Source organism: Onychostruthus taczanowskii, unplaced genomic scaffold, assembly GCF_017590055.1.
Source record: "Onychostruthus taczanowskii isolate IOZ18803 unplaced genomic scaffold, ASM1759005v1 scaffold24, whole genome shotgun sequence".
Classification (NCBI taxonomy): Eukaryota; Metazoa; Chordata; class Aves; order Passeriformes; family Passeridae; genus Onychostruthus; species Onychostruthus taczanowskii.
In genome coordinates this window covers 10889925-10902372 of record NW_024499684.1, presented here as the reverse complement: position 1 = coordinate 10902372, position 12448 = coordinate 10889925, and the positions used below count along the sequence as shown (strand labels likewise).

At 50.3% G+C, this 12448-nt stretch overlaps 1 protein-coding gene across 3 annotated transcripts in view; it reads right to left on the bottom strand.

Annotated features, from left to right (window-relative positions):
* The window catches only part of LOC121336666 (interleukin 1 receptor accessory protein), a 48808-nt gene extending 37866 nt beyond the window's left edge, over positions 1-10942 (bottom strand). For 2 of the 3 annotated variants that reach the window (XM_041406019.1, XM_041406022.1), the window contains exon 1: positions 10828-10942. The gene's annotated coding sequence lies outside the window, so the exon portion shown is untranslated. Of the gene's footprint in view, positions 1-386; positions 467-10518; positions 10581-10827 lie in introns of those variants that run through there. The other variant, XM_041406021.1, reaches the window with a different exon arrangement.
* Positions 10943-12448: the final 1506 nt, after the last annotated feature.

Genomic DNA, 12448 nt, shown 5'->3' with positions numbered 1-12448 from the left:
TTTCTATTGGCACTTACATACCATCTCCTGGCATCCTTTTGGCTCAGCAGATTTAACGCTAACAATGAGAATTCAGAGAAAGAAGGTTTTTTTCACCCTCACAAAAGAGAGAAGTGCAATCTAGGCATGTGGAGAGAAGTGGAGGGAGGGCTTGAAAATGTACCTGAAGAAATTTGTCATCCCCTGCTTCCCTTTGCAGTTCTCCTGGGTTCCTCTCAGGACCTGGAAAAGCAGAAATGCTACAGATCTTGCACGCTGCTCTGCTGGAGTCCAGGGTGCCACTGATCATACTCTGCCACCAATTTAGCAGGCAGAGCACGCTACATTTCATACATCATACACTGTTCATAAACGAGCTCTCTGTCACCTCTACAAAATATGCTCACCTGGACAAGTCAAATAAGCAGCTGGGACTATTGCCTGGAGATCTGTGGAGTGGGCTGGAGAGGGGCAAGTAGAGCCACAGCTGTAAAATCAAACAGTATGGATTACAAATGGATCCATGCTGGCCACTGAGCAGTTCAAACACTAAGTTACAAGAGCACTTCTCTGCTCGAGCAAAAGGTATCCAGCTAAGATAGTCTATTTTTTATGTGTGAATAGCCAGGGAATGAAAAGTTTCCAACCGTGCTTCAAAGAGAACTGAGATCTTCCATGAAGCCAGACACAATGCTTCTATTTTGGACAGCTATGTTATAGTGAAGGGAGAGTTCTGAGAAACACACACGTATTGTGCTACCACAAAATAAACTGAGAAACCAATCTTTGCACAGAAAAAAAGGAAATCTGCAATCAGTGTGGCCCAAAGACCTGAGAAGACTTAAGGAAGCCAAAGTGAGATCCCCCCTCACTGGAAAAGTTCCAATTAACTGTCATGGAACACTTGGAGACACCTCCAAGCATTTAATTTATACATTGTGTCTCCTGACCTTTTTAATGGTTTTACAATGTAAGCAGCTCCACTACCCTCCCTAGGAGGTTGTTCCACTGCCCCAGTGGACACAGCAGCACATCCACACTGTGCATCAGATTGCACAGCAGCAGCCCCAAGCTAGCTCAGCCAAGTCTCTAAATCCAGAGAACACCGTGCAGATTTGAGCAGGTTTTCAGAAGGACTTAATGCCTTTTTCAGGACAGGCCCAGGACTGTCAAACCCCAGAGCAGCTTTCCCAGGAGGTGTCTCCTTGCAAGCCCAGCCTGGTCCAACCAGTGCCCTGCAGCCCCGCTCCCATCTCCCCTCTCACACCAGGGCTGCACCAGCCCTGCTCAGCACCACCTGCAACAGCCTCTCGGTGTCAAAAACACTCCAGGAGTTTCTTTTCTTAAGTTCATGCCCTTGCTGGCAGCTAGGTACCTGCTCCTTCACTTCATCTCCTCCCCTCACAGCACTAAGTGCTTGAGCACCAGATTCCCAGGATGGCTGCTCCATATCCAGATAACATCCTTCCCTTCTCATTCTTCCAGAGAGGGACACAAAAGGCAAAAATCCTTCAAGAACCACCATGCTCCAGAGCACAACACTGTCTTTCACTTCCCTTCCCAAGAATCTGCTTTCCTGTGGTGCCACAGATTCCTCAGGCAGCTGCAATGTTTCCAGCACTACTACCAGGTTTGACTGTGCTGCTGCCAGTGGGAAGCCCAGCTCTTCCTCAGGCATAAGAGAATGATTTCCTCAAGTGACCCTGGGTATCCTGGGATAAGCAACATATTCAAGTCAGATGAGTTTTTCAAGTTTGGGCCACACAGCATTTCCACACCTGGTACTTATATTAATCATGTTAATTTAATCCCATTTAACCTTACAAGTAAAAGCAAACAAGAATAAGACATCAAGATGCTTCAATCCCTGTCCTGCAGCTCAGACAGGCTGCTCCAAGTGTGCTTTATACATCAATCAATTTAAAGCAATACAAAAATAGAAAGCCCAGGAGCTACCAGCCTCCCTCAAGACAGCACCTCCCTTAAAAACATTTCTCTGGAGGTCCTTCCAGCCCTCCACATTCCCAGCCCACCCACCTGGTCTTCCTGGTGACTATCAGAGCAGCTTTCTTTTGCACACCTGTCCCTTTCTGGCCAGCATAGTAGAGTTGCATTCTGCAAAGGGGACTAGGAAAAGCTGTGTACACACAGAAAAAAGGAGGAGAAGAGAAACAAGAGTGAAACAATCCTTCCCCACTGTGATGCCCAGTCCTTTTGCTCCCTATGTCTCTAACATCTCCTTCTGAAAATATTTGGTTGCACCATCACAGGGAACTTGCTCAGTCTCTGCCTGCCCTGGCCCCATCAGTGCATCTTGAAATTCAACCTTCAAAGAACAGCACCCTGAAATTTGAAGTCTAGGAGCCTCCTGTGAGAAAGTCTGCTCTGTGACCCACAGCACCTACACAGTGGGAAAGCTGAGATGGAGCTGCAGGCAGCAGTATGCTGTGACTGTCATCAATATTAATTATTTGGGGAGAATATGATTGATCTCACAAGGGCAATGAATTCATTTCTCCAGCTGAATGACAAACAAAAGGCAATACATGCACTGCTGACATTTCCAAAGGCTACGAGGTGCAGAGACACAAGGAAATACTGCTATGCACTAAAGCCCTGCTGCAAAGGGCCAAAAATCTGGAAAGTCTCTGAAATGTTCATTTCTGAACACCTTCAGTGCCAGGAAGCAGATGCCTTCATATTCTGAAATCTGTGCTGACCCCAGCCCTGGGCTGGCTCCCATCTTTGCATTGAGAGGAAGCAATCACTGAGGATCTTTGGGAAGTTGGTGTCATGGTTTGACTCTGGCCCAATTCCAGACTCCCACAAAAGCTGCTCACTCACCCTCCCCTCCCATCCCACAGCTGGGCAGAGGAGAGAATAAATTAATGAAGGGTTCATGAGTTTAGATAAGGACTAGGAAAAAACACTCCAAGGGCAAAACAGGCTCAGCTTAGAGGTACAAAGTGAATTTATTACTAGCAGAGCCAGAAAAGGATAATGAGAAGTAAAAGAAAGCCCTTAAAACACTTTCTTTCCCCCAACCCTTCCTTCCTTCTCACCAACAGGACAGGGAGACAGGGAATGAGAGGTTTTGGGTCTGTTTGTCACTGAGATTTTCTTCTCCTGCTCTGGGAGAGGAGCCCCTCCCCTGTGAGCCCATGGGGTCTCTCCCATGGGAGGCAGTTCTCCATGAACTTCTCCAGTGCGGGTCCACTCTCACAAGCAGCAGTCCTCCCAAACCTGCTGCAGCGTGAGTCCCTCCCACGGGCAGACAGCCCTCCCAAAACTGCTGTGCCACGGGTCCCTCTTCCACGGGGTGCAGCCCTTCAAGGACAGGCTGCTCCAGCCTGGGAGCAGGGCCCTCTCTCCACTGGGGCTCCCGCTGGATCACAGCCTCCTCCAGGCATCCACCTGCTCCTGCCTGGGCACCTCCCCAGGGGCTGGGGATGGATCTCTGCATCCCTGTGGATCCCCAGGGGCTGCAGGGGCTCAGTGGCTTCCCCATGGTCTCACCAGGGCCTGCAGAGCATTCATGGCTCCAGCACCTGGAGCACCTCCTCCCCTCCTTCTGCACTGGCTGTGGTGTCTCCACGTTGTTTCCCCCACATGTCCTCACCTCCTCCTCTTCTGTGACTGGAAGAAAAAACTGCACCTGCCCCACTTTGTCTTGACCCTCCTCCCAAATACGTTCCCACAGAGGTGCCACCAACCTCTCCAACTGGCCCAGCCTTGGCCAGCAGCATGTCCATCTCCAGAGCCACCAGGGACCAGCTCTGCCAGACATGGTGGAAGCCTCCAGAAGCTTCCCACTGAAGCTCTGTGGCCTCCCATCACTACCAAAAACCAGGCTGTGCAAAAACCAACACAGGTGGGTTTAGTTTCCCTCCTGCTCTTTGACACTTCATGTCAGCAACTACAGAGTCATTGCACCTGACAGACAAGGAGGCAAAAAAAATTTCTAAGTGGGAAATATTACCCTCCTGGACTACTGAACAGGGCTGGAATGCAAGGTACAGCTCCCCTGTGCAGTGGGAGAAAAGGAGGACACAGTGAGCCTGCAGAAAAGCGTTTCTATCTCTCCATGGGGTCAGGAGTCTGTGTGTGTGTGAAACCTCCCAAGGAGACAGAGTTAACCAGGATCCCAAAATTCCACACAGCAATGTGAGAGAGGACAAGGAAGGAGGAGAAAGGTAAATGCACTGGAGCTATTTTTTCAAGAGAATGGATATGGGGGAAATCCCATCCCAGTCCATAGGGATGTTATTCCAGTGGAGTCTGAGTTCCGTCCTTCAGTCACCCCAACACATCAGCTCAAATGCAACCAGCACAGTTTGCTAGAGCAACACATTTGGGATCCAGCAGCACATCTGTGTTCATTCAGAGAGGCTGGGTGCCCTCAAGACCTCCAGAGCCTGCCAGCTGGGCAGCAACATCCTGCTCCCATTACCCAGATCCCTTCTTAAAAACAAGGGCTGCGAGGGATCTGTGCTGGAAGGAAGAGGGGCTATTTCTCAACAGAACAAATCCAATTCTTTGTATTAGAGTGAATTTGCATGCCTCTTACTGACAAATTAAGTATTTTTTACACATCTCAGAGCTTTGACTCAACAGATTGCTAATAAATTCATGTAGGTGGGGCTCTTGATGTTACTACGGTGGGAGGGAGGTGAGGTTTTACTTTTTGCAACAGGACTAACCTGAGAAAAAAATAACTAGAAATTTGGACTCCTTACACTGCCATTTACTAGGCTCCTGTAAGTCTCTAAGGTTGAAAATTTTAAAACAGTCTCTAGTTTATGGTAGAAATATGAGTTTCTGGCTAATAAACACGAAATCTGTATATAGGCATCAATCACCAAATGCAGCGCATGAAAAATTGTAATGTCTCCCTGATAATCAGGCATTAGAGAACTTATAAATGGCTGGCCCCTGAACTGAGTGCATTAGTAGAGGCTTTTGAAATCTGTGCCTCTGTTTCCCCAGCCACATTTAGAACAGCCTCTCCCCATCTCACACCCCAGCAGTGCATCTTAATATCTCTAAAGTGCTTAGAGATGCTGAGATGAAAGATAACATATGAGTGCAAAGTATGGATTAATTCCCAGTGCTCAACAGTCAGTGGAGCTGATGGGGCTAAAAGTAACACATACCCACCACAAAAAACAGGGATTCAGAGCCTATCTTAAATAGTAGCTACTTAAGGAACAGGTCCCTTGGAACAAGTAATTTTGGGGCTGGTTAGTTGGGCACATGGAGCCCCAGCAGGCAGGAAACAAAGAAATGCAATACACTACTATGAAAAATGGATGCTTTTCCAGAAGGTTTTCAACCTGTTCCTATAGAATTTGGTGGTGGGATTTAAACTCATTTCAGTTAGAGCTGCTCACATTTTAGCAACCACCACATGAAGAACATGACCAAACATAATTTGAAAAGCTATTTCCATTTCTGTTTGTTTTTATAAATTATTAAAAATCTAGTTTAAATAGTGCAAAGAAAACTTTAAATTGAGCAAGATAAGGTTTGGCATCCTTCCAAGTAGAAGGCAAACCCCAAAATGTTACTGCAAATCCAACAGATGGGTGTTATTTTTCACGCTTTAAAACCTCATTCCTTTGCACTGAGATTAACTGTAATTAGCTCTTTATTTACATCTAAAACAAAAAGTAAAATAATAAAGAAAGGCACTATAACCACAACTCACAGGCAGAAAAAGGCCAAAAAAAAGAAAACCAACAAAAATTCCCTCGGAGAAGAAAACATGTCTTTCTTGCCAAGCAGCATAATTGTTACAAATATACAGTTAAACAACTCCACAACATCCTGTCAGCACTAAGGGTAAACATTTAAGTCACAGTCTTGCAAGCGTTTACACACAAATTGATCAAATACCTAAGAATCTTCCTCAGAACACTGGAAAAATCTCACATCCCTCTAAATAAACAGCATCAGGCCTAAGAGAGGCAAGACACTCCGCTACACTTTTATTTCAGTAATGCAAGGGATTAAAGAAGACTGTGGGGAAAACAAACAAACAAACAAGCAAACCCAGCAGCTTTCCCAGATAAAGAGAGAGATATTAAAACCTACTCTTTTTCCTTTACTTTTTTTTTAAAGCCTTCTTCTAATTCTGATAACACCTTGGCTTAGTAAAGCTGAAGATGCTCCTTAAGTGTTTGTGTAAGTGAATGATTCATGTTGTATCTCCGTGTTCCAGCTGCAGCACAGCAAAGCTGTCCAGGGAGCTGCGTGGGGAGCCCAGCTCCATGCTCTGACCTGGCACTGCCAGGCTGCACCACGGAGCTCCCACCTGCACCCCGACCCCGGCCACAGCCGGCACTGCAAGGGTTAAACAGCACATCTTGCCCAGCCTTGCCCAAACAAGGCTGTCAGCAATGAAAAAGAGTGAGTGGGCTTGAAGGCAGCCTCAAATGCTTCTGAACCAACTGGAAACTCTGCCCTGGCAGCTCGGGGCTCTCAGTGATGGGCACGCATGGGATGCGGCGCTGGGGCACGCAGGGCTCCTGCCAGGCAGGGGTGGCAGCGGGTCCCCTTCTGTGGGCACCCAGGGAGAGCTGGGAGCTCCTGATGGCCCTGCTCTGAGTGGGATTTCCAAGCTAATGGCTCTCTGGCACCTTCCCAGTGTTCCCAGGAGAAGGAGCCACCCACCACTTCCCTGGCTGAGCCCAGGACTCATGGAAATGTCTTATTCTCTGCTGCAAATAGAGCGTTTAAGTTAACAGTCTCTTTTTGTTAACACATGTAAATGTAAAAAGACTCCATAAGAATCAATGTAACTTTTTCATCTAAATATCAAGTCAACACATAAGAAGACAGAGTAGAGGGAGGGAGAGAAGAGGAGGGAGATCCAAACACCAGGGACCTTGAATCCACTCACTGCAAAAGTTAAGGACTGAAATAATTCTCATTTACTCATATGAGAAAGTGAAGCTCTCACTTTCTCACTCTCTCCTTCTCTTTCCCTAACACACTCAGATACTTCTATCTTTAGCCAATTATCCTTGCTGTAATTTTCTTTAAATTGTAATTGGATAATCATCCAGACTCAGGGGAAACCTTTGTCAGAGGAATTCCTGGGGATATATTCCCATTTGACGAAACTGAGAGTTGTTAGGTTAACAAAGGACTGACTAAAGACACGATTCTTCACTTGTAGTGAAAATACTGTTTTACAAGCAACTATTTTTAGAAAACCCTGTAACAAAATAGACACACTTGTACACTCGTTTTCCTGTATTTTACTTTCTGTAAAATCAGACTCCAAAATTATGAAGATCGTGTTCTGTGCATGTGTCTTATTGGGACTTCTGAGGCTGAACACAGTAAACACAGTGGCCAAGAGCGAAATTCCCTAAAGGGCAGGCACCATGGAAGCAATTTCCCCAAATCAGTTCCCCTCCTGCCCTCTCTCTGAGCTCATCTGGCTCAGGCATGTGCAAAAGCCTCACACAGACCAGCACTGTGGCTGTGAAATGTCAGATTAGCCCTCTGCCTGGCAAAAGCACTGCTGTGGGGGGGAGAAATCCTAAAATACCTCCCAACAGAAGAAGCTGCTTTGTTCCAGTTTAGCAGGGAATCTCAGCTGCAGGTTTTGCTGATGGTGGAGCAGAACAAAGCAGCCACAAACCGTGGATGGCAGAGCCCCACCTGCACATGGCCCCCGAGCCTCCTGCAGGGTGTGGAGAAGGTGGCACACCTGAGCCAGCTCTGCCTCCTTCTGCCTTTGCAGCTGTCCCACTTTGCCCAGCCAGAGATGCTCCAGCTCACCTCCAGGTACAGAGCTGCCACCAGGCAGGCTGTAGCAGCACAGAGGACACAGGCTCTGCTCAAGGGGCACTGAAATCCATGAGCTGTGTCAAGAGAAAGAGAGGGGAGGAAGGAGGAGAGCAGAGCTGTACTGTAGAACGTGTTTTAGTTCCCAGATAACGTGGCGCTGTTCACAGATTTCAGCTTATATAGGCTTTTCCCTATTTCTATTTTTATTCCCAAAGCACGCCCCATTACTGTATGATAAGGGAAAAAAAAAAAAAAAGACACGAATGCATTCACATGCTGATACAATCTTCCTAAGTGTCCACCTGGCTAATGCAACCTGCGCTCTGAGAGCCAGGCTGGCACCTCCTCTCCCACACCACCAGTCACAAGGGCTTTATGGCAAGTTTTTGCAAGTCAGAGTCTTGCTGAAATGGGAGGACACTTGACAAGAGAAGGGACCCAGGACACACAGGGAAAGAAATATGACTCATGTGCCTGCCAAAATAACCAACAGAGAAATCCAAACAGAAGTGAGAAGAAGGAATAAAAACTGAAATTTTGGACTCTTATTCTGAAGGAATATAATTCTTCCTCCCTAGAGCTGGCATCTGGTTCATTCAGGTCTTGAAGGAATAAGGCTAGGACAAAATCTTTCTGCCTCATTCTTCCTGAATGCTTATTTTAGAGCTTAAAATTACAGCTCTGAGGCCAGCAGGGAGGCATTTCCCACACCTCCAAGTATCCAGGCTGCTACAGCACTCCCACTACCCTCTCAAGTCTCTTATCTGTGTGTGCTTTGTGGTGCCAGGTGTTTTTGGGTAGTGCTACCTGACCCTGGGGATGAGCCTCCTGGAGCCCAGAGCAGGGCAGTACTCATCCCCACTGCTCCTGCTCAAATGCAGGATACCTGCACAGACCAACAGGGTCTGGAAAGGGAGGGCCCAGAGTGTTCATACACAACCTTTCCTTCCACACCACGGAGGGATCAGGGGACCTTCTGGACTCTGGGGAGGCACGGACAGACATCAGCAAGCATCATACCAAATGCAGACACTTTGAACTCAAGCTAGAAGCAGAGACATGGAAAGCTATCCCAGGGCTGTGTGGATGCAGCCCTGCCCTCTGCCTTGCACAGAGGCAAGGAGTTAGAAACACAACCTCTCACCCCACAGCCCCTTCCTCCAGCTCCATGCAGCAGCTCCCACCTTCCCAGCTCAACATTTCCCAGTCACTGCAGTGCCCTGCAGGCTTCCACCAGCCCAAGTCCTCTCAGACTGACTCTCCATGTCCCCCATTATCCTCCATCCTTAGCTGCTCCTCCAGACAAGGTGATCCCAACAACAACACCGTGCCTACTTCCAGGGAAGAATATCTGGGTTTTAGAGTTTAATCCTCTCTGCTTGCCCTCTCCTGCTCACCACAGGCAGGCAATGGAGACAGAAAGCAGGAGCCTTTCCAGCACCAAGCCTGCCCACCCGAGAGCCTGTGGGCTGGAGTGATGCTCTCCATGAAAACAAGGGATGCCTTTCCTGCAAGGAATACAAGACAGCAAGTAAATCTTCCAGAGCTGCCAAAAGCAACCTGTTATAAATGACCCTCTAAGTTATGAGATATGGACTCTCCACAGTACAGTTAATAAATAACACCTCACAATCCTTCTAGGTATGGAATCCTTCTAGGTATGTTGGGTGACACTTCTGCTTGCCCGAGAGGGGCACAGTTAAAAATGGAGTGTCAGGAAAAGAATACTTTTTAATTACGAAGCAGATAAGTGTTTTTATAATACAAGGAGCTTGCTGCAATCTCACAAATCCAGAAATGAAAAGCCTTTCCTAGGACAAAAAACTGAATGCATGGAACAAAATCCATCATTTTATAATAAAAGAAAGATCTGTAAAGCCAACCAGAATTTTATCCAAGCACTATAACCAGCTATTCACAAAGCAGAGGTCAGGATGAAAAGAGAGAGCGTGCATGTGAGAGGGCATTTATAATCCAGTTTACTGTGACATCCTAAGGCCCCAAGACCAGGATTCTGTTGTGCCAAGCACTGTACAGGCACACTGCAAGAAACCAGCCCAGAGTGAGGAACAAGCACGGCCACTGTAAGAGGGGAAAGCGACATTGGCACAGAAAAGTAGTGAAGCACTGATGGTTTCCTTTTCCCCCTTCTTTTTTAGGAAACCATCCAGTTTCCCTCCAGACACACCCCACACACACACCAAAAAATAGAAAACCAAAAAACTACCTGCTTCACATAAGGGGGCAGCTGCCCCCAACAAACACAGCAAAGGCCATCTTGCTGCCAGCATCTAATCGCTTCTAGTCTGTGTTCTTGGACACGTCTATTCCACTTTATTTCCCTGCTACGGCTTAAGCCTGACCCCTTCCTCTCCCCACTTCCATTCAGAGACCCGTTTGACAGCAGAGAGCAGGTATCAGAGGCTCAAGAATTTGCAATCCGGATGAAAATTAAAGTTGCATTTCTCAGCGCGTGCAGCGCTCCAGCCAGGAACACCCAGATCTCCACGGCACAGGGGAGCGAATTAAATAAAGCAAATCCCTCCGCATGTCGTCCACCGGGGGCACGGCCAGCCCGGCTGCAGGAGCGGCGGAGACGAATCCGCGGTCCCGCAGCTCGGCTGGGTCCCTGCGCACCGAGGGTCCCCCGAGGGTCCCCGGCCCCGCGGCGGCACCGGCACCATCGCCCACCCCCTCTCCCCATCCCCGGCCCCGCAGGCTCGCTCCCACTGTGCCCACCTGTCCTCCCTCCCTCGTGCCGCCGTGCGCTGCTCCTCGGGCTCTGCCGAGCGCTTCCTCCTCTTTCTTCCCTATCCCCCCGTGCCAGCCGAGGAGCGGGGGCCGCTGCCGGCTGCGCGCCGCCGCCGCCCGGCTCCCCCCGCGCCGGGGCTGCAATCCGCCTCCTCCGACACAAACTTTCCCTTCGCGTGCGGGGAAGTTCACGGCCGGGGCGGGGCGGGACAGGCTCCCTTGTCCCTTGTCCCTGCCCACGCCCCCGCCTACAGGAACACGGGCATCCCCCGCGCACCCCCGGGCAGCGCGGCTCACCTGAGGGCGCGGGGAGCGCACAGCTGTGCCCGGCGCAACGCGCTCTCCTCTTCCTCCTCCTCTTCCTCCTCCTCTGCCTCCTCTTCTGCCTCCTCGCCGTCGTGCCCGATCCGCGCCCCCGGGCTCCGCTCCGCCCCTCTCCCCGCGGCCGCGCTCCGCAGGCGCTCGGGGCGGTCCCGCCGCGGTCACCGCGGGCAGCGCGGCCGNGGCCGGGGCCGGGGCCGGGGCCGGGGCAGGGGCAGGCACAGCTCCGGCCCTCAGCTCCGTCCCTCCGCAGCTGCCGGGTCGGGCCGGGGAGGCGGGGTGCGAGCGGGGTGCGCGGGGCCACGGCTCCCTCTCCTGGCCGGAGCCGTCCTGCCGGCGGCGGTGCCGGGGGCCCGGAGGCGCCCGGAGCCCGTGGAGCCGGCCCGGAGCCCTTGGACACGTTCTGGGCGCTCTGTGGCTGGGCTGGCGGACACAGCCCTGCCGCTGCCGCAGCCCCTGAGCGCTCTGCGGACCACCTGCCCCCGGGAAAGGAAAGTTTCCCGTTCTCTCTGGTGTGCCGGGATTCCTTCCTCGTAATTTCCTCCCGGGGCTCCCTGGACATTCTGATGTTGCCTCATCCCAGAGAAGTGTCACCGTTTCTTCTCTGTTCCCGGCACAGATACAGCCTTGATGAGGCTGAAATTGTTGATGGATGAGGAGTAGGCACCTGAAACGGACTGCAAGGGCAATGTCAGGGAGTCTGAGGAGTGGAATGAAAATCTGCAGAGATTTGGGCCAGCACCTGATCCTGGAGAATGTGGCCAGCGATTTTAAGTGCAGTCCCTAGTGCAGGAGTGCCCTTGCCCAGGAAAGCTCATTGTCCTCTCAGGTTGGCCTAGAGCCTCTTCCATCCTGGCAGTGAGTAACCTGCCCTTATTGGTACTTTTATCACATCTTGGCAGGCTGACAGCAGAGAGAAGTGGCTGGACACAAAGCCTGTAGTGCTAAGGAAACTCCTGTCTGCTCATAGTGCTGCAGCGCTTCTTAGCACTGTTGGCTACAACACCTGGACTGAGTTCAACACCTCCGTTGTTATCCTCAGAAGGTGATTCCAGAATATCTAGGAGACCAAATTTCACCCCATCCCATGAAGCCCCTCTGCAACAAACCTGTCCTGGGGTGCAGGGTCTGGCCAAGGCATCAGAGCCATTGATAGCAACCATCTCCCCATCCCTCTGCAAGGCTGCCTGAGGCACTGTGGCACACGTGGCTGTGTGAAAGGGGGTCCCTGCCCTCAGCAGCCCCACCACCTCTCCAAGGTGGGCACTCCCAAAGCTCTCCCCCACCCCGAGGAGCAGGAGCTGCAGCCTGGCTGTGCCACTGCCTGGGAAGGAGCTGTGGTGGGAAGCCAGTGCTGTTCCTGCAGCTCCAGCAGGAAAACTCTTCCTCCTGTACCTCTCTCTCCTTCCCTTCCCAGGGTTCTGGCACAGCAAAATTAGGCAGAAAGTTTCTTATCTCAGCAGCTTCTGTGTCCTGGTGGTGAATGCCCTTGAAAATCTGCCTACTTGGCTTGTGCTTAGAATCAGCTCTACTCAAGCCATCTCTAACCCAATTCCATCCAAATATTAAAGCAACTTTTTAAGGCAGAGCTCTGTGA